The following is a 21464-nucleotide window of genomic DNA, read 5'->3' on the forward strand; positions in this document are numbered from 1 at the left end:
TAAAATTCTTGTTGAATATGCCTAATATAGAAGTATATTAATATCTATACAATTATATGTAATATAAATTTAAAGATCCACTAGTGTAATGTGTGGTTCAGACATTTCCAAATGTGTCGTAGGCCCACATTCCTGAATTGCAATGTCTCCAGATCATCTCTCCCCTGCTGTTGTTTTTTCCAGGAAGCCTAGCCACCAGCCTCAGAGCCCCTTTTTCCGGCCTGTCTTCCTCCCCTTCCCCAAATGTGTATGTAGTTTCCTTATCCTGGCTCTGCAGTGCTGGGAGTGGCCTTGAACGGCAGTGATAGACAATAGATTGGGTATTTAATTGAGCCAGAGTTTATGTTCAAAGCATAAGCCGACAATGTATAGCAGGTGTGACTATGAGGTGTAAGATTGATTCTTTGTTTCCTGAACAAAGGAATTTTTACTTTTATTTATTTACTCATTCATCTGAGGAAGCTCTATATGGTGGGTCAAACATATAGAATCTGGACTCCAGTTTGCATTCTACTTCCTACACTTGATAGTGTGTCCCTGAGTAGCTAATTCAGTCTTCCTAGCACGTCAGTTCCTGAACTATACTAGGGTTTTTCGTGGCACCTGCCTTGAGGGTTGGTAAGAGGATTAAATGGACAGCATGCTTAGCAAAATTTCTAAGACATAATATGTGCACTGCATATGTTAGCTATTGTCATTATTAGCTTTGGTTTTATTATTAATGCACACGTGCATATCAGACAAAAAATGGAATCTCTTTTCCATATTATGCTTGCCTCCCAATCCCCTCCACCACCTCACCAAGATGCTGCCATTTTGTCAAAGCTTAGAACGTGTCTACCATACCCAACACATACTGGGATCCCATGTTACACACACAGGTATTCTGTCCTGCACTGCCTACGTGAGGTCTATTTTTTTTCTTTACAAAGTCCACAAAAGAAACTGGTAAATTTCCTGTGAGAATTGAGCCAGGTATGAAATGAAGAAGGAAGCTGATCTCATAATACACTTTTCCCACCTTCGTTGCTTGAACACTCATGGCTGTCTCCTCTACTTTGTCCAGGAAGAATACACTCAAAGCACATCACGCATCAGACACAAGCAGCCGTCTGCCACACATCTGCGTCCCAGCTGCAAGTCTCACTGCTAGAGTCCTGGCACACAGAGACTCAACTCAAGACCTCTCACTTATGAATGAAGCCTAACTTCATTCTGATCCCTAGCTAAGAATCACTGAGAGCTGAGGACGGAGGGATCACCAGGTTGCATTTAGAAAGCCCTTACATTCTACTCTAGTTCACATTTTCCTTCAACCATTGATTTAACCCTTACGTTTAGCCACTAGAATTCCAGCTGTGAGTTTGGGGTTTATTGGTGGGGCTCTCTACACTTCTTGCAGGGTATGAAGCCCTGGGAAGGATGAAAAAGCTCCAGGCCTTGCTTTCCCTACCTTAACTCCTACAATCTACAAACACACAAGAATGTCAAGAAGAATGACTTTAGAGAATGCCCCCTCAGGAAGCCAGGCTTCCGGACTGAATGGGAAGGAAACTATTGTTCTTTCACCTTCCAGCAGAAAAACAGTTCAAAGGACAGGTCCCCATTTTAACCTACATTCTCTGGGGAGACAAGAGCAGAGGAGTCCAATCCAACTATCCAACAGGGTCACCCACCAAATTAAAAGAACCCACATTTTTTTTTTGGTCTCTTGATAAGTATGTGGGAATGATGAGGAAAAGAAGAAAGGAAAAGGAAAGGTCTCATTGGTGTTCATGATGATAGTATGAGCCAGTGGTGTGTAAGCTACTAACGGTTTTTCAATTTCTAGAAGGGGGATGAAGGGCAGACACTGGAAACAGACATTAACTGAGCTAGGATTTATGGTACACCATGGGGTAAGAAACAAAATACGCCTTCCTGTTCATTTTCATCTTAGAAAAGTGCCTCTCACCTCACTCCCTATATTCTTTTTTTTTTAATACAAACAGGAAAGATATTCTTTATGCCCTCAACCTCAGGTAACCAGACCTAACATGAAGACTTGGTCTTCTTAGAGAAAGTACTGTTCAACGTCTTCACACCTCCTTTGGAAGAGCCCACTCATTGGCAAGTACTCTCCTTCTTGGACAGTTTTGCTTTTCTCAGAATTTCAAAATTAGCCCCTGCAGATTTGGGAACATTGTGTTTCTCTCCAACAGCTTTGGCCCAGGAGACTTGTTTTTGGGAGCTCACAATAAATCAGGCTCTCCAGGGTCATCCATTGACACCCCCAGTCGAGGCCCAGAGAAGTCACACTGGATGCAACATTTCTCTCTTCTTATTCCTCTGTTCTTCTTGACAATGCTGACTGCCTGAAGTAAGGAGACTAGGTCTAAGTAATATCACCTTGTCCTCACAAGCCATCCTAGCTCCTAGCTGGGTGGTGGTGGCTTTCCACCCAGCTTCAAAGGCCTAGAGGTGAGGCGCCACCCTTGGAATTGTAGAGGAAGGCTGGGAGAATCCAGTTTCAAAGACTATGCAGAGGTATTGCGTTGTTCAGCCCCAGGAAAAGCCCTACTCCTGGTGATGTGCTTAATCTCTTAAGGCTTAATCTCCACCCTGGCTGGTGGTTTTTGTCTTGAAAAGCATAGTTCAAGCTCTGCACTAGGCTGCAGGACTTTTCAGATGCCGGCTCTCCAACAAAGACTCCCAATTCGACCTCTCAAAATGTGGCTTCTCAGTATCTCTCCAAACTAAGTTCCACTACAACATGCCCAACCACCAGTTTACTAACTAATCCTTGTTGCAACCTAAGTCATTATTTCTCTCATGAGCATTTCAGAGCAGGAGCTGGGATGAGATGAATGTACAAAGCTTGGTATGGTTTTGAGTCAGAAGTGCTCGAAGTGTGGCCTGGTGCTTCCCAGCAGTCATCAAGGCGGTCAAGGATGAAGAACAGTTCAAGGGTATAATGTGCTGATCTTCTCCATTGCATTTTACAGGTGTGTTGTACTGTTGTTTCTGCAAATATTTGGTATTATGTGTGGGGGAGTCATGTGGAAAGCAAGCAGGATAATCATTCACTGTGGATGTTTGCGTTTTTCCCCCCTTAAAGTTTAGTTACAGACCAGGATGTTAGAAATCTCCCTTCCTTCAAGCCAAGAATGTTGCATATGAAATAAGAAATCGCTTGTCATTTCAAATGTTTATGAAGTTCACCATGTACCTTTTCCTTTATAGCTTACCTATCTGGGACTGATAGGTAGGTGAAAAAAAATTGATTTTGTGTTGGAGACAGTCATATGTCTTGATAGGTTGGGTCAATATTTGCCTTACTATTTCAGGGGGTAGGAAGGAGTGTGGAAATGAATGTATCCTTTGCCTTTAATAGCAATTGCTCTGAAAACTTTCAGAATGTTTACTTTGTTGAGGTAGGAATTTCTCAGTTTCCTCAGTAGACCTAGAGCCTGTCTTGGGGAATCAAAGAAGAGGACTAGAGAAAATATTCAATCAGGCAAAATAAGAATGTATGAGGAGTGAATTAATTATCCTCTATTAACAACATGTCATATTTATGGCTTTGAAAGGAGATTAGCTTTGGGGAAAGAGGCTACTTCCACTTTTCCCAGGCTCAAGCTTTGTTCTTTTCTTTCTCTTTCTGGAGGACAAAATGTCCCTCCTCCTAGAAACAAATGGACTGGGTAGGCAAGATAGCTTTGAATGTTCTCGTTGACACAAACAGGAATAAACATGCTTTGGAGAGTCTCCTTGTGTGATGTTGGGATTCTGGTTGAGAGTTTTTCCAGCAGAAGGTTCTGGTTTTTAATTTTATCTTTGAGTGGTTGGGCCATTCAACAAAGTAGGACATGAACACAACACATCTCCATCAATGTCACCCCTTTCCACCCCACCTCTTCCCTCTATTTTCTTAATTTTGTAGGGTATGAATGCTATGACTGTATTCTCTCCCCTTACCTCTCTTCATTTGTCTGCCCTTGAGTACCTGATTTCATTGTCTCCTTTGATGCCCTTTGAGTAGCTGATTCATGATGTTTATTTTATTGGACTGTGAACTAGCCTTTCGAAGGAAATGTGGTTTGAGTTCTCTCCTGAACCTACCAACTTGTGTTTAATACACTTGTGCATGCTTGGATACTACCCTGAAGTATACATTGGTACATATGGAAGAAAACATACATCCTTTGTCTCTCTGGCCTTGACTTACTTCATGTAAGATTATTTCCCCCCGCCCCCAGATCCTTTCATTGCTTTGCAAAAGATATAGTATCATTCTTTCCAGTGGATGAATACAAGTTCATTGTGTGTTCCATAATCTTCCATTCTTACAAAACAGTAGTTGGTCTTTTTCTTCTAAGTAAATGGAAAGTAGATGCAGCCATGATGAAGTCTTTGCTTGAATTCCCGATTAAATTGTTACCCCTGTAGGTGTGGTTTGTTTTTTTTTAGGAAGCATCACCTTCCCAAACTGTAGATCTTGTTAGTGGACTCAGGCATAACTGTGTATGGGAATGTGAGCCTCATGAAGTAGAAATGAGACTTCTCAAAATACGCAGTCTCAGGTTCCTGTTGGCAATGGAATCTCAGTGACCAATGTGTCGGACAACCAGTCGGGGCACCTTTCTGAGGTCCAGTTTCCTCAACTATAAAATAGCCGAATTCAGGCTCATCAAAGATACGGAACCTGGGCTGTCCCTTTTCGCATCCATGGGCATGGCAGACGTAGCTGATCCACCTTGAGCTTTTCCTCCCTTAGCCTTGACCTGAGGTTACAATTCTCCTCAATAAAATGTGACAGCAGCTGCTACTGATTGTATAGGCCTTGTATGCTTATGATGTAACCCATTTACTACTCGATGGCTAGATAAAATCTGTGGACTTTCATAGTCCAGACTCTGTGTGTGTGTGTTAACAGAATAAATCTTTGGGACAATTTGATTGTATTTTTTGAATTAATTCAATGAATAAAACCCAAAGTAGAGGCAATCAAAACTATTAATTCAGGGGATGGATAGAGTTATCACTCCTCACTGTCACTAAAATAATTTACTCTCTGGAAGTTAATAACACCTGAGTAACTCAGAGGCGCATTGTCATTTGCAGAAATACCTCAAATGCTCTAAAGTTCAACAAAAATGTAAGGTTTTATAGTTTCATCACCAATATTGTCAGATTTGAATGACTGTCAGCACCTTCATGCAAGACCAGTAGTATTTTATTTTGGCTTCCTTTCTCTTTTTGTAATGCTGAAGGAAAGACAATTGAGGTCTTTTCTGCACTCTGATACTTTCTAACCTTCACCATTATCCTCATAAAACAGGCCAGAAAATGTCCAGTGACTCAACATTTAAAGAATTTCTCATACAATGCTAAGACAGGCTCTTATAAATTCCTTCGAGCAAGTTTTGCCGGAGATATAAACTTTGTAAAATTTTTTTAAAGACATTAAAACTAGCCATTTAGAAGAAGATGCTTCTATAACCCCCATTGAATTCTGCTGACTGTTACTGATATTGACATTTTTTAGTATATGCTGTGTTGCACATGGCATTAATGATATAGGGGAGCGAATGAACAGAGAGAACAAGGGAGAGCCTGTGGATTAATAACCTCACAGTTTTTTTTTTTTTGGGTCCAGTCATGGGCCTGAACTCTGGGCCTGAGTGCTGTCCCTCAGCTCTTCAGCTCAAGGCTAGCGCTCTACCACTTGAGCCATAGCACCACTTCCGGCTTTTTTTTTCTGGTTATGTGGTGCTAAGGAATCAAACTCAGGGCCTCATGAATGCAAGGCAAGCATTCTACCACTGAGCCACCTTCCCAGCCACCTCACAGTTTTTGTAAGGGAAGTGAAAGAAAAAAATTGGACCATGACAAAGCAAGAAGACTATTTTTTTAGAGGAGGTTGTTGAAAATTGGCCATGAATGAAAACAAGGCTGAATGTGGTACCCGTGAGGAGTCTGAGTTGAAAGGAAGGAGAACGGAGCTCAGATGGGAGCCCCAAAAGTCTCAGCCTGAAGCATTGATGGCCCAGACTTGGGAAGTGTTAGAAGAAACTGCAGAGAGGAGGGCAGGTAGGAGAGACAAGGCTGAGGTTAGACCTTTAGGATCTGGCAGAGAGGAGAAAGCCAGAGCTTTGTTGTCAGCAGGATGACTGAGTCTGGAGAAAATGATTTCTGCCACATTTTCAGAAAGAAAACTTGTAACGTTATAGACTCACCATGGACAAGGACGATACATTTTTTTTGCCCTACATTTGATCATTTGACTGTATGAGAAAATACCAGTGGCATACCAAATATTTATAAGTATGAATCAAGATTGGACTGGATCCTAGGGCACGTGATTAAAGATGCCCATTAAAAATTAAATTTTCCCGCCATTTTTGTGTGGCTTTCTGGGAAATTTAACAACATGAATAGGACTTTTGCCTGTAACTCATTGGTTTTTATATTCTAGTTCAAAGGATCTGTGACTATGGATGCATGCCTTCAAATACACTTCCAATGTCACCTTTAGCCAATGAAGATATCTCTCTTCAGCTCTCAATAGAAAGTACGTGAGAGAAGCATTGAAGAAAAAAAAGCAAGAAGTTATTATTAGAACTGAAAAAATAAAGGGCAAATGAATGTAAAACAATCAATAGCACTTAAACACTGAAATGGACCATTGAGCACTGTGTGATAGTTTTGATTCGGTAATACTGTGTCCGATATTCACCCAAGCAGAATGTTTTGGGTCAATAACAGATTATTTACAGAAAATAATGGAAAATGTGTAGTGTAAGTAAGCGCTTTTGAAATTTGATGTTAAAATGGCCAAACACCTAAAATGGATTAAAAAAGGAGAAACAATGATTACTTCCTAGAATGGAAAAAAAGAGACCTGTTAATCGTGGGTAGTAAAATAAGAATATAATACACCAGAATTAAATCATCCACTGAATTATACCAACAATAAAGAGGACATTACATACCCACCAAGTATCAAAAACTACTAGATATAAAAAGAATGTAAATAATTACAAATGTTTCCTGAGTTTTACATCTGCTGTTGAAAAAAAAGTAAGTTGTGACTTATATGAAAAGCTGAAAACACAGCTAGCAATTTTAGGCATTAAATAAAAAATCTGTTGAGAATTGTCCCCCAGTGGTTACTGATGAGAAGTGAAATATACCAGCATGTTCCACAAGGTTAGCATTAATTACCAGGAGACAAAGCCATAACCTCAGCATAACAACGGCATTCTGGGGATGAGTTCAAAGATTCTACAGGATGGAGCCAGTGTTTCACAAATGGTGGAATCTTAAAGGGAGCAAGATGGGCTTTGTAGTGGGTGTCTGTAATCCCAGCACTGGGAGCTCCCTCTCCCTCTGTCTGTCTCTGCCTCTCCCTCTCAAAGACAACTACAAAAACAGCAACCAAAAAGGAATATCAAATCTGGCTTGGTAACTATTCTTAAATACATCATGACAATGCTGAATAAGTGCTCTTATAAAAAAGTTAGACTAGCCGGGCGACGGTGGCTCACGCCTGTAATCCTAGCTAATCAGGAGGCTGAGATCTGAGCATCATGGCTCAAAGCCAGTCTAGACAGGAAAGTCCATAGACTCAATCTCCAAATAACTCCCAGAAAACCAGAAATGGAGCACTTGCCTTGAGCTGAAGAGCACAGGGACAGCATCCACAGTTCAAATCCCACGACCAACAAACAAAAGTTAGACTAAATTAGACAAGATAACAGTTATGCAGGGACGTGTATCAGATTTCCTGGGAACAACAGTGACTCTCTGAACAGTTTCAAAGAAACAGCAAATTGTGAGCGTCAGCAAGAAGTTAAAAGTTTTAACATGAACTACCCTCATTATTTTATTTAAAATGGACTCCTGTTGATTGGGTATGTTCTTCTAGAAAAAAATCTTACAGAACAAAATCAAGTTTTATCACTTCACATATAAAAAGATTACCATTTTTTTGAGCTTTCCACAGAAAATATGTTTTGTGGTCAAGCATGGTGGATGCGATATATAAAGAGGAGAGAGGAAGTCTGGGATAGTAATGATAGATAGTAATTCTTTCCAGATGACATTCGTGTTGTGTGTGATATTTTATGGAGGTCAGCACACGAAGGTCACAGGATTTCTTCAAGCCTTTTCTGTGTATTTGGTACTGAGGAATTGAACCCAGGGTTTCATGCATGCTAGGCAAGCACTAGGGTCACAGGATTTCTAAATTTAAGCAGTTATGAAACTATCTATACTGGCAGTTGCTGGGCCCAGAATGGATCCAAAACGGAATATGGAATGTGATTGACAAATCTTTGGAGGATCAGCAAGTCATCCTAAAAGAAGGGTCTTTGTAATTCTCATAAAGGTATAATGACTATACACACACACACACACACACACACACACACACACACACACACACACACACACACACACACAAATTCTTCTTGAGCTGAAGAAGTAGTGGCTTGGAAAAGTACTGTTTCTGTGTAAAGAAATGTGGATTCACTGAGGCAGTTAGTGGGAACAGAGTAAAACATCAGCTTTAGGAACATGGCAACAATGATAAACCACAGGAAGTGGTTTCATTCTGAGGACAGCCCACACCCTGGCATGAGGGTTCAGCTTGCAGAGAATACAAAAGCAGTTTACTTGGCCTATACTTAATCCAGAATTAAAAGGGGTTGGTGGAAAATGCCTAGACTCAAGCCTAGAAACAATGCCTTCTGGAAATAGCATAGAAGTTGGAGTGCCTGCTATGTGTTACTTTTGTGTTTCCGTCTCCCAGCTTTGGGGAATCTGCAGCTATGGAAATGTGGCCTTCTAAGTTTTCCATCTAGTGAGAGAAATCAGTCTTTCTGCTGTCCTCATTCTATTTGCCATTCTTTCTCTTATTAATAAATATATTCACCAAGTGTGTGGGACAGAAAGGTGGTTAGGATTCAACAAAGATGCTTGTAAAATATAGTTGAAGCTGGGTGCTAGTGGCTCACGCCAATCATCCTAGCTACTCAGGAGGCTGAGATCTGGGGATCACAGTTCAAAGCCAGCCCGGGAAGGAAAGTTCTTGAGACTCTTATCTCCAATAAACTACTCAGGAAGAGCTGCAAGTGGCGTAGTGGTTCAAGTGGTAGAGCACGCACTAGCCTTGAGCACAAAGAGGCTCAGGGACAGGCTCTCAGTTCAAGATCCAGGACTAGAACACACACACACACACACACACACACACACACACTCATGTATCAGGATCTTGGATCTCAGTCAAGAAAGAAGAGCAGAGCAATTTCACATAGATGCGGGATTCAGCAGAGTTTAAAAATTCCTCATGGAACCATTTTTGAACACAAAAGTTCTTCACAGAAGGGGGACAGAGGGCAGTGGTATCCAATGAGTCACTTGAGTGGTTTTCTGGACTGTGATGTCACCGTTTTTCCCTCTCTTCTCTGACCTTCAATAAAAGTCCACTCGACTCAACAACCTTATGCTAATGGGGCTCTGGGGATTGGAGGACGTGAGGCTCAAACCGTTACCCAGCGCAATGGCGGGTGGTGAGCTGTTTAGTACTGGCCCAGTGAGGATGACCCAGAACAATGCAGTTCTCTTGAGGGCTCTCCTTGAAGAATCCCAGAGGAATGGGCGGTGGAGGGCTGGGCTCTCCAGGATTTCCCACAATACACGGGATGGGAGCTCCAGACATTCTTTTTTTCTCTCTCTAGTGAAAGAAAGGCCGGTAGTGTCCACAGGGATTGCTTTTGGGGTGAATTACAGAAGTTAATCTATGTCCAGAGACTGGCATATAGGAAGTACTCAATGAGATTTTTGGTGCTACTAGTTTTAGTATTGGAACAGAGGTTCATAAAGACCTTTTAAGATTTCATATGAATTTCAGGATTATTTTCCTCCATCTGTAAAGAGTGTCATTGGTAGTTTTATGGGCATTGCACTGAATCTACAGCTTGCTGTGAGTGATAGTGTTCATCTTCCTAATTTACAAATATACATGCCCATCCCATCTTATTTGAATCTTGTTCAATTTCATTTATTAAAATTTTATCCTTCCTTCCTTCCTTCCTTCCTCTCTCTCTTTCTTCCTTCCTTCCTCTCTTCCTTTCTTCCTCTCTCTTTCTTTCTCTCTCTCTTTCTCTCCTTTCTTTCTCTCTCTCTCTCTCTCTCTTTCTTTCTCTCTCTCTTTCTTTGTCCTAAGGCTTGAACTCTGGGCCTGAGTTCCTTTTTGCTCAAAGCTAGCACTCTGCCACTTGAGCCACAGAACCGCTTCTGTCTTTTTCTGTGATTTAATTGGAGATAAGCGTCTCTCAGACTTTCTGTCCAGGCTGGCTTAGAACCAAGCCCCTCAGCTCTCAGCCTCCTGAATAGCTAGGATTACAGATGTCAGCCTGTGATCAGTGTCCTACAATTTTCCCTGTAGAGCTCTTTCACTTCTTTGGTTGAGTCATTTTATCTTATTTTGTTTTTGTAGCTATTGTCTATGGGAGTCTCTCATGCTTCCTTTTACAGCAAATTCATTACTGATACAAAGAAAAGAGAACTATTATTTTTTTTTCTTTTTGGTATGTTGATTTTGTGTCCTGCTATTTTACTGAATTTGTAATTTTTCGGTGGAACTTGTAATCAAATGATAGACTCTCTCCTGCTGATCTCCAGTGTTTCCCCACGGTCACCTCCTCAAAATGCAGCCACACACCTGTGCTCTGGTTCTTTGTGGGAGGACAGGTGAGCACTCTGCTCCTCTCTTCAGCCATCGGCCCCCTGTCACCATCCTTTACAATCAACATGCTCAGTTTTCTCTCTGGTTTTATTTTATAAACTCAGGGGGCATATAAAACTAGCCAACTCTTGAAGAAAACACTTCTACCCTAGCACATTCCTGAAAAGAACATTTGCCTTCCCAGCACCTAATTTCTGTCAAAAGATCATTTTCAGAAAAGATCAAAACATAATCCTCATCTAAAAATAAAATGTATTCATTTCAAAACTTGTGATTGTAAGTTAATATGATAAAATTGGTTCAGTGGGATAGCCCAATAGCAGAAAGATTTATACAGAGACAATCAGGGAATATTGCATTGCATTTGCTGGATGTACAGTAATGGACATTTATTTTTATAATGCATTACAGCATAATGTTTGAAATAGGCATGTCTATCAGGCGAAATCCATTAGGTCTCTAACCAACAAGATGAATTTGCATTTCTAGAGAAAATATCTTTCAGCATTATAAATCACCAACCAGAGATAATAAAAGGTATAGACCTCTAAGCCTTTAATTCCCATCAACAGGTGTGCAATAGAACCCTTAACATTCTACTGATGGCTATCCAGTTATTTGTTTCCATCTCAAAGTCTTCTGCTGTCTTTCTATTCATTAGGAACCAACCTGCAACTTGAAGAAAATCCAAACAACTGATTTATTAAATACCCTTGCTTTATTATAGCTGTATGTGTAGATGGACATATTACTTTGGTGCACAAACCGAGAGATTCAAAATATACACATTTTGATCATCTTCGGACACATTAGCCTAGGGGGGGGTCTCGGTTCTGGAAGCTTCTATTTTAATCTAGAAGCCTCCACTGTCAGCCAATGACAGCCTTTTTTGAGGACAGGGGCAGATACTGACTTTGAACTGGGCAGGTGCTCTACCACTCAAGCCATGGCCCAAACCCTATTTGCTTGTGTTTTTGTATGTTTTTTGGGGGGGAGGGAGCAGGGTCTCATCTTTATTCTGGGCTGGCTAGGACCATAATCCTATTAATGTTTTCCACATAGTTAGGACGAAAGGCACACACACCACGCCCAGCTTTGAACTGGTTGAGTGTAGTCTCACAAACTTTTTGCCCAGGCTGGACTTACACTGTGCACCACCACCACCACTACCACCCCACGCCCAGATTTCAGCCTACTCCATTGCTAGGATGACAGGTGTGAGCCAGGAGCAGTCGCGGTAAACAGACAAAAGCGACCACTTGATTGGGAGAAACTCCGCAGAGGGACCGCGGTGCATGTTCACAAGCTCCAGTGGTGTGGCTGTGGTGGTAGTATTTACAACCATGGAAATAATGAAGGATTCTGCGGTTGCACTAACGTTTCAAAGCGCACGGAAGCGCATTTCTCTAGGTGTAGCAGCAGCATGGCGGTCTCTCCCTGGATCCTCTCTGGCCTTCAGATTAGCCAGGGAGCTTAGGAAAGATGGAGGGGGCTGGGCAGGAAATGCAGAGCCTGCCTCTGCCGCCGCTTCCAGAGGAAATGCTGGCCTTGTACAGCAGTTTTCCTCTTGCCCTGTTATCTTACTGCTTTGAGCCTTTATCCACCCCCCTTCCCCTTGTTTCTCCCACTGTCTGTCCTTCCCCCTTTCTCCTCCCACCCCTGCCCCCCTTGCTCCCTCCTCTTTCCCTTTTCCCTCTGCACACTTCCCTTGAACACTGCTTTTATCCCCCCTCTGTGCTCGCCTCTTATGACCTCAGACGTCCGTTCAGCCTTACTAATTTTAGTCCTCTCTGGGAGGCATACCTAAAGCTTCACCTTCCACATAAAGGTCGTCCCTACCGGCGGCTCACAACTCCGTCTGATCATATGGAGGAGGCAAAGCCCAGCCTATGGCTAACGTGGCAGCTTAATATCAAACCACAGTTGTGTCCCCTGGCTTGTGGCTCCGCTTGGTCTATCAGAGTTCAAGCTATAAAACCATGACAACAAATATGTTTTCTCTTGAGTTGTATACTTGCTCTTTACCCTGAAGGATTGAATGTAACTCTGATTCATAAACTCATTACTCATGAACTTACACAAATCAAACACTGTTGGGTTCGGGTCCTGGGGTCATGATGTTGACACAAACCCATTTCAAGCAATTCCCATACATACATGCAGAGAGAAAACAGGGAGGGAGGAGAGGGGAGACTGAGGAGAGGGCAGGCACAGGGGGACTTTGAGTAAAGTAGGAGATGCGCTTGTGCCAGGTTAAAGTGTTGGGATTTATTTACTTGTTTTGTAGTTTTGTTGTTGTGATGGGGCTTGAACTCAGGATCTGGGCACTGTCCCCGAGCTTTTCCTACTCTACCACTCTGAGCCACAGCACTGCTTCTAGTTTTCTGGTGGTTGACTGGAGATAAGAGTCTCAAGGGCTTTCCTGCCTGGCTGGCTTTGAACTTCGATCCTCAGATCTCAGCCTCGTGAGTAGTGAGGATGACAGGCGTGAGCCACCAGTGCCTGGCAGGGTTTTCTTTTGTCTGAGCTAGTGGAGGATTTTAAGCATGATAGCCGCACCACAAAGACGGTGTTGGGGAGATTCCTTCACTTCCAGGAGAGGAGGCAGGGAGTGGAGATGACCCATCAGAGCAGCAAGGAGGCCGCAGGTGTGATTTGAAGTCACTTTTGTGGGCTGTGCCCACAGCTCAGCGTCCCCCTTCACACCAGGCAGAATGCACAGAGCGTGGAGATGGTCCAGGTCTCTCAATAACCCAGGCTGTGAGAACCAAGAGGACTAGAGGTCCAGCCTCCTCTGTGGCCAGCATTGGCTTTGAGGGAAAGACTTCCCGTGCAATGCAATGTCCCAGGCCCTGGGACCAGACCCCTCCATCCCCACACAGGCCCCAGGATGCACCTTCTCTCCATCTCTATGGATGTCCAACGATCCTGCTTTCAGCCTTCAGGTAATAGTTGACCACCTACGGCTGACTGAGAGCCTGAGGACCTGAGGAGAATTTGTTTTATTTGATGACGATGAAGAGAGTTCCAGCAGCTTTGCCAGTGAGGAAAGGCTTGTGGCGGGGGACCCGCGTCTTCCTGTCTTCCTGCTCTTTCCTGCTTCCCACCAGCTGCTCTGGAGAGCCACATCTGGACACAGCCAGCCGGCCCTGCAGCTCAGTGGACAAGGATGAGGGCCTTCTTGACTTTTGCAGAGTTAAACACTTGGGGAGACTTCAGGAAGAGAGTCCTTGGCGTGGAGAGTGCAACTCACTGATCCAGTAGCTCCCTGCCTGGGGCTGAGTTTCTTCTTGTTTTCATGGCTCTCAGAGTATTTGCTCTCTCCTTTCCCATAGTCAGGGGACAGGTTTAAATTTCATGTTTCCTCTAGGGAGCCGAGAGAGAGAGAGAGAGAGAGAGAGAGAGAGAGAGAGAGAGAGAGAGAGACAGAGACAGAGAGAGAGAGAGAGAGAGAGAGAGAGAGAGAGAGAGAGAGAAGCAAGAGCCACCAAATCCAGGAAATCATGTGGAGAGGCTCTCTTATTACAGTTCCCCAGTTCCCCTATTACTTCCCTCCCCACCCCCACCGGGCCTCCACCTCCAGCCACAGGGTGGCTCTTGGCTTCTCCCCGCAGAGGCAGTTTGGACCTGGGCTCTCACGGGTGTCAGCCTGAGGGAGCCCCAGCTGAGGTCTGCCCTTGCCAAATCCCGCCCTTGTCTGCTTGCCCGATTGAATGGGACACCGGGAGCATCACCTCACTTAAGAGGTTGTTGAGGGAAGATCATCAGGAGAGGGTTAATTTTCAGGAGGCTGCAGAGCACAGAAGAGAAAGGTAGGTCCCTGTGCTATTTTGCCTTTTCTGGTTGTGTGCGAGCCCTCAGTGCTCCAGGGCAGGTAGGAGTGCCCGTGTCTGCGCAGCACTCCTCGGCTGCCTGGTCCCCCGCCCCATTCCTGGTGGAGCTTTGGTTGGGTTACAGGACTGTGAGAAAATACAGCAAGAGCTTTGAACCTGCATCTCTCTTCAGGAACATCACAAGCATCGCACGTGAAAACAATGCTTATGTTCTTCGCAGGGCAAATCTCATTAGAAGTTGTTTTTGTTTGTCTTTTCTTTTTTACTTCTACATAAGAGGAAAAGTTTACCAGTTGCTTTTTGTTTTCCACCGTGTAGACATTTATCATGATTTTAAAAACGATTTCTTGGTGAGCTTGCCTTGTCTCCTCCCGTAGTTAAGGAAGAGAATTTGGTAAGAGAATTAGAACAAGTGCTTCCAGTATAGAGCATGGGAGTACTAACTGTGAAGAAATCTGACGTTTCATAAACATGGGTGCATCCAGCTAAGGCACTTTGGAGGACCTAAGGCTGTTTTCTGGAATTTTCTATGGAATAATTACTCTCTTTAAGGTTTCCTCAAATCTGGTGTACATGACGGCTAATTTTGTGTCCTCCTTTATCATTGCCACCTGTGGGAAGGGAGCTCGCCCTCTCTCTAGCTACTCTGTGTACCCGCTCCTGTGTACTTGCCGTTGGGAGTTCAAGATTATGAGCCAGCTGAAATCTAGAGAAAGGCCCAAGGCGTAGTCCTCTGGCATATTATTATTTTTGGTCCGGTTTCTTATATTCTTGTTTTAATTTCAGCTTCATGGCCAGCTATCTGTTTGGGAGAAACATTCTATACCGAGTCGCATGAGCTAGCAGCCCTTATTTATTCCTAGTTATCACACTTGCACTGTTCTTGTTTGGCTGGGTAAGCTCAGATGCATGTAATTCCGTGTTGCTCTGAGTGTTACGTGGGTTGTATGTCCCTGCGTTCCATTTTCCGTATTCTGCCAGGGGAGTTGGGAAGAGGCAATTCTGATCATGTCACTCTTCTCAGAGAGACAAATCCATCACCCTCCACTGTGAGGGTCAGGGGGGGCCTCTGGCATCATCTACACGTGTGTTAGAGATGCAAATTTTCCACGTGTTCCACACAGTTACCCAATCCGCGTTCTATCAAGGCTCCTGGGTGGATAACGGTGATGAAGTTGGTGAAGGGTTGAGTTAGAGAGGGTCCAGAAGACGTTCGAGGTCTACCTTCTGGCTCTCCTCTCCTTAGCTGGCTTTCCACCTGTGCGAAACACTCCAGCGTGTCTGGGCCTCCCATTCTCCCCACCTGGGCACCATTCCACCTTCTGTATTCGATTATCCCCTGCTGCCTGATTTTTACCCCTCGTGCCACAGCTCTGGTTCTGGCCTTCTCAAGTATCGACAGGCCTGTGATTGTATAAGACCCCGGGGAACGACTTCAGACACGGGCCTGAGTGCATTCCCCGATGGTTAAAAATGGCGGCTTCACCTCATCACCGAGGAAACACGAGCCAGGGGAGCCTGGCACTGGGACAATGCCTGTGCTCCACCCGGGCCTGATGGCATGCATGAGGGAATGAGTGAACGGACGCATGAACACACTGCCTGAAGAATCTGCTTGATCACAATGAAATCACTGGTGAATGCTTTCCAGGGACGCTGCCCGTCTCCTAACATGGTACCATGCACTTTATGTTTAGGAGTCTTGGCTGGGTGTATTTATCCACCGAAGGGTTGTGTTATTTTTGTCTGCTTGTTCCTTTTGAGACAAGGTCTCTGCTTACTATGTAGTCCAGGGACTTGAGTTTTCAGTCCTTCTACCTCTGCCTCCCTCACGCTGGGATTATAGGCATTCATTATCACACCTGGCTCACCAAATCCTCTGCAGAGCCATTGTGTGTGTCTCTCAGAATGTCTGTCTTCACGCCTCCCATCTGTGTTTCCCAGTCTCTGCTTCTTGCCCTTTGCCACGGGCAGTGAGGAACTTGCTGTTTAAGCAGTACATTCTGGGCCCTGCCATGTGCCAGACCCTTTGCCGTGTGTGTGCATGGGACCTAGCCGCCGAGGTATGAACCCCATCCCCATGCCACTCCCCGCACGGAGGACTCTTATCCCCCTCCACCCTGTCCCTCCCTCTGGAAGCATTAAGGAAAACTAAAAAGGACCTGAAGTCTTAACACCTGTTAACACACACACGTGCAAAGGCGTCCCATGCTCAAACGTGGCACCAATGAGGAAAAAGTGACCCTGTGTGCACTCTGGGCTCTGAGTGGCCTCCTGCCCCTTCCAGGTGAATTAGCGTGGGCCCACAACCTTTCCGGAAGCCTTGCTTTGTCCGGGCAGTGAACAAGACAGCACTGCTGGGGAGAGGAGGCCTTGGCCATGGCTGGGTGCCACCAGGTGCGCATTCCCCCCTCCCCCCGCCCCCCCCCACGCTATGCAGTGCTCAGGGGCAGGATAGGAATGAGGGCCAAGGGGAATCGCTCCATCTCTGTACCCACGTGCTCAACTATGGAGACGAACACTGAGCTTCGGTACCCAGAGAGCGGAGTGGCGATGGATTTCACGAAGCAGTGACCCACAGGCCAGAGCATTCTCTTCCATGTTACAGGAGTTACCCAGGCAGTGCCGACATGAATGAAGGTAATCGAGAAGAGAGACTTTCTAGAAGTGACCTGCACTTCTTAGAAAGCAGCCAGGAGAAGCAGGAAAAGTCTAGAAGCTTCTAGACATAAAGCCAGCCAGTCCCTCTCGAGAGCATGATTTTGCTGCAAAATCTCCCTTTCTGACTAGCTGTGGGATTTCCTGAATATTCGCGTGCTAGCTAAGTTCCTTTATACTGGGGTAAGACATGGTGTCATTTGCCCAGGCCAGGCCTGGAACTCTTGTGAGTGCATAGACAGTGGTTAGAACACAAAGGCCTTCTCTGTTCCCCAGGCCCAACCTCCACCCTTAGCACGGTGTGCTCAGCTGACCCCTCTCACGTTTGCCAAGCCCTCTTCTCCCGCTTTTCCATCATGGAAGCTTCCAGACGAGGCACCACCTCGAGATCCCTGACGCTCTCTTTCTCCCTAGTCCTCAGACATCTCTTCGCATGCTCATCTTTTGACAGCGGCCTTACCGTGATGTTGCTTTTGCCAGTCTTTTCCTAACTGCCTACATTCACACTGAAGTCGATTCATAGACCCAAGTAGTAGCAACAAAGATCATGTTAACCTGGTTTCTGATGGACTGCCACAGATCTGATGATATAGGAGTCCAAATTTAGCTATAACTAGTTTCAACATTTCTCTCTCTTTTTTTTTCTAATCAGAAGCATATAGTAGGCAGAGTACAACTTAAATCTCTCTCACTTGTTATATCTGCAAATAAGTAATTGTAACTTGCTAAATCTGGTTTTTGTTTCTGGAAATATATATATATATATATATTAATATTTGGGGAACTAACGTGACAAATATATTGCTTCAAGAAAGATACCAGATCCCGGAGCTGGCACAGAGGCTCACACCTATAATTCAGCTACATGGGGGAAGGGGTATAGCTGGGGTGGATCATGGTTTGAGGTCGGCCTGGGCAAAAAGTTAGCAAGACTCCATCTCAACATCTTACTCAGGCATGGTGGCTGATGATGGTAAAGACCACCAGATAGGCAGGAGCCATAGATGAGAGCATCACAGGCAGAGGCTGTTTTGGACAAAAATAACCTAAAAGCAAAATAAGCTGAGGGCCTGGTTCAAGTGGAAGAGCTCTTTCTTTCTCTGTCTCTGTCTCTCTTTCTCTTCTGTGTGTTTGTGTCTATCTTCAAAGGGGAAGCTGGCCAAGATGGTAAAAGTGAGGAAATGGTCACTCTCTGAATATATAGGGACTGCTGGAAGATGGAATCCAATCTTGTGGGCATGTAGGCTGTCTATAAATATTTGAATTTGAGAGAGAGAGAGAGAGAGAGAGAGAGAGAGAGAGAGAGAGAGAGAGAAGGGCCTGAAGGTCAGCAGGTAGAAATTGTAGACTCACTGATTTCAGTGCTGTGCAAAGAAGGATTTAGCCATCATCAGAACTGTCTGGAAGGGGGGAGCTTGTGGTCCAGTGAATGCCCTGTCCTGGGCAGGGCTCCAGCACCGGCGGAGACAGGGGCTGGGGTGTTCCCAGGGGGATGCCTGCCCTGGGTGGGGTTGGGGTGATGACCTCAAAGGTCCCTTCCCACTTCCAGGAATCTCATGATGTCAGCGCCCTAACCCGAGACACCAAAAAAAAAAGAAGGCTGGAGTGATGGAGGCTGACTTTTGACTCCTTTTTTTTTCTTCTTTAATAATTTTAAAATAGGCTCCTCGCAGCAACAATTAAGTAGGCTGGGCTTCCAGGAAAAAGCGAAAAAGGAAATGAGGCTACTGAGGAAAGAAAGGTCCACTCAAACCCTCCATCAGCTGAAGCTGGAGTGTGGCTCAGTCCTGGTGCGGGCACGTGGACAGACACCAGCTACATTTTAGTGGTTTATTGTTTTTTTTTTTTCTGCCAAAGTAGTCAGGCAGCCATCAGTGAGACTTGGGTCAGTGTCCCGGCTTTCTTCTTCTTCTACTCCATGGATAAGTGCTTGTAGCACCTCACAAATCTAACTCTGAAAGTATAAAAAAGTGGTTCTACCAGCCTCTCCATTGCAAGGTCTGTGGGTGGGATGTCTGATTTTTGAGGTGAACAGACAGAGCTCTGTGGGGCTGGCCGCTCGCTGTGAGTCAGGTTCATCATGGTCTGCCTTCTGGCATGTTTTCTTCTCCGAATCTACTTGTCTGACCACTTGGGACCACCACCCCCTGCGCATGCCTTTGCTTCCTTCCAGCTTGCTGTGAGATGCTGTGCATGTGAGAGACAGACAGACAGACAGAGAGCCCCATAGTCCTTTCAACATAAATCGGTCTCACACTGTCCCTTAAAAGCAAAGCCATGATAGTTTAGTCTCCAAGTTTACCTAGGTTTGCTTGTTTAAAAACAACACAGTTAAAAAAAGAGAAATCTCTTTGAAATGTAATCAAGTGCAGGATAACATCACAGACACCCTTGCAGACCCGGGTGCTTATTTTTAGATATGTAGCATAGCAAAACCACTGTCTAATGTCCCAACTATGGCCCTGGTAATTTCCTCTAACAAGGCCGCGTTTCCGCCCATTGTTGCAGCACAAAGGGCAGAAGGAGGCTGAGGGATGGGGGAGGGGGGCCTTCTGCTAGCCCCACCTCCAGGGAAATCTGCAACCTATCATCTTTCTCTGGACCTGGCCGGCAGCGCTGGGGGTCAAGATGGGGGTTATCCATCTCTCTGGCCAGATTCAAATATATGAATAGGTATGGAGGATGTCCCATCTAAGAATATCCCAGCTGCCGTGATGGTAATGCTTTCTACTGGGTGCACCCTCAGCCTGACTGCCCTATGGACTGACTGGCTGAGAGCCCTGTAATGGTATGTGTGTGTGTTGAGGGTGCTATTGGAGAACTGAAGGTCACAATCAATTTTACTTGGGTGTTTGGGGCATAGTTTAATAAAGATAAAATCATAGTATATATGAATAGGCCCAACACACACACACACACACAGAGTAGGCATTGGATTTCCTTCATTACCTGGAGCTTACTTCTTACTTTATTTCATGTACCTTCCTTCTTATTTTTATTTTCCTCTTTTCTTTCATTGATTCACACACAAAAAGGAAATGGATATAGCAGACCAAACCGCTTGCTCGTTGAGGAATAAATAATGTAAACTCTTAACGAATGATCGGACCAGACGTTTGCCTAAGCGTGGCAATTTCATCCTCATGTACTTGAACTTCCTTCTGAGAAATTCTCCTTAAAGTGATTCCCAGTAAGCTTCCAGGCTCCTTTCATGCTACTGCAGGGAAAACAGCCCAGGCTGTCACTCAGCTGGCACATATGTGATTTCTGGCCCTTGTGGAGCTCTCCCAAGTCCTGGGAAGAACACTGGATTACTAACTGAAGTTGCAAGCCTCGGGGTTGTGTTTGAGGATCTCCTGGGAGGTGAGTCTCAAGTCTTGCACCTTGCCTGACCTGTGTTGGGTCTGTGGCCTGAATTCCAGCAAGGCTTTCACTTAGAGCCTGCACAAACAAAGGCCCAAGGAGTGAGAGAAGGCTGCACGTACAATCGCCTGCCCCGTGTGGGCTGACAGCCTTGGTTTGCCAACAGGTGACAGTCCAGGCCCCTCTCGGTCCCCAGATAGAGGAAACCATTTCCTAGCTGTTTGGTGACAATGTGAGAATGTTAGTAGAAATGCCTTTATAGATTGTTTTGCTTGCGCGTGTTTATGGTCAGACACCCCTCAGGGGTTCTCAGGGCCGCTTGTGAATGTGCAGAGGGAGGCCTGAGAATTTCCTCCAGCAGAACTGCGCTTCCTCTCTTTGTTATTTCTCAAAGAAGGAGTTGAGGTGTTGCTAGAGATCCTCGTTAACCCTTTACCTTCAGCAGCTCCTCTGGCTCCACATTGAAGAGAAGAATCACCCTGCCAGCCATCTAGGAAGCGAGAGAGCTGTGGGGATTTCAGCTGCATGGGAGTCTTGCTGACATGCATGCAGCTGACCACGCGTGCCACGTCCTCATGTGCGCATGTGCGCTGGTGAGGACGTAGGCAGTCATGTACAAGACGCATCTTCCCAGAGTGAGGGTACATAGATTCTCGCAGCTGTACCTCAGAACTGGTCCGCTCACCTTTCCAAGAGCATGAAGTGATCTGCCCAGTCGTCTGCAGGAGAATCTTGCTGAGAGTCTCCTCTTCCCACCTCCTCTCACAGGCGTTTGAAGGGCAAGGTGGACACTGAAAGGGCAGGGCCAGAGGATCCCCCAAAACTCTGCAGAGTGGGCCCTCTGTTGCTTCTGGGGGAAAGTATGTGTTCTGCTAATT

The 21464-nt window shown here is 45.0% G+C and overlaps 1 protein-coding gene across 3 annotated transcripts in view; it reads left to right on the forward strand.

Moving 5' to 3' along the window:
• Positions 1 to 14370: 14370 nt before the first annotated feature.
• Positions 14371 to 21464, forward strand: part of Adgrf5 (adhesion G protein-coupled receptor F5) — a 70020-nt gene continuing 62926 nt past the window's right edge. For all 3 annotated transcript variants that reach the window (XM_013019209.1, XM_013019211.1, XM_013019210.1), the window contains exon 1: positions 14371 to 14544. The gene's annotated coding sequence lies outside the window, so the exon portion shown is untranslated. The remainder of the gene's footprint in view (positions 14545 to 21464) is intronic.

This window comes from Dipodomys ordii, unplaced genomic scaffold (assembly GCF_000151885.1).
Source record: "Dipodomys ordii isolate 6190 unplaced genomic scaffold, Dord_2.0 Scaffold44, whole genome shotgun sequence".
Lineage (NCBI taxonomy): Eukaryota > Metazoa > Chordata > Mammalia > Rodentia > Heteromyidae > Dipodomys > Dipodomys ordii.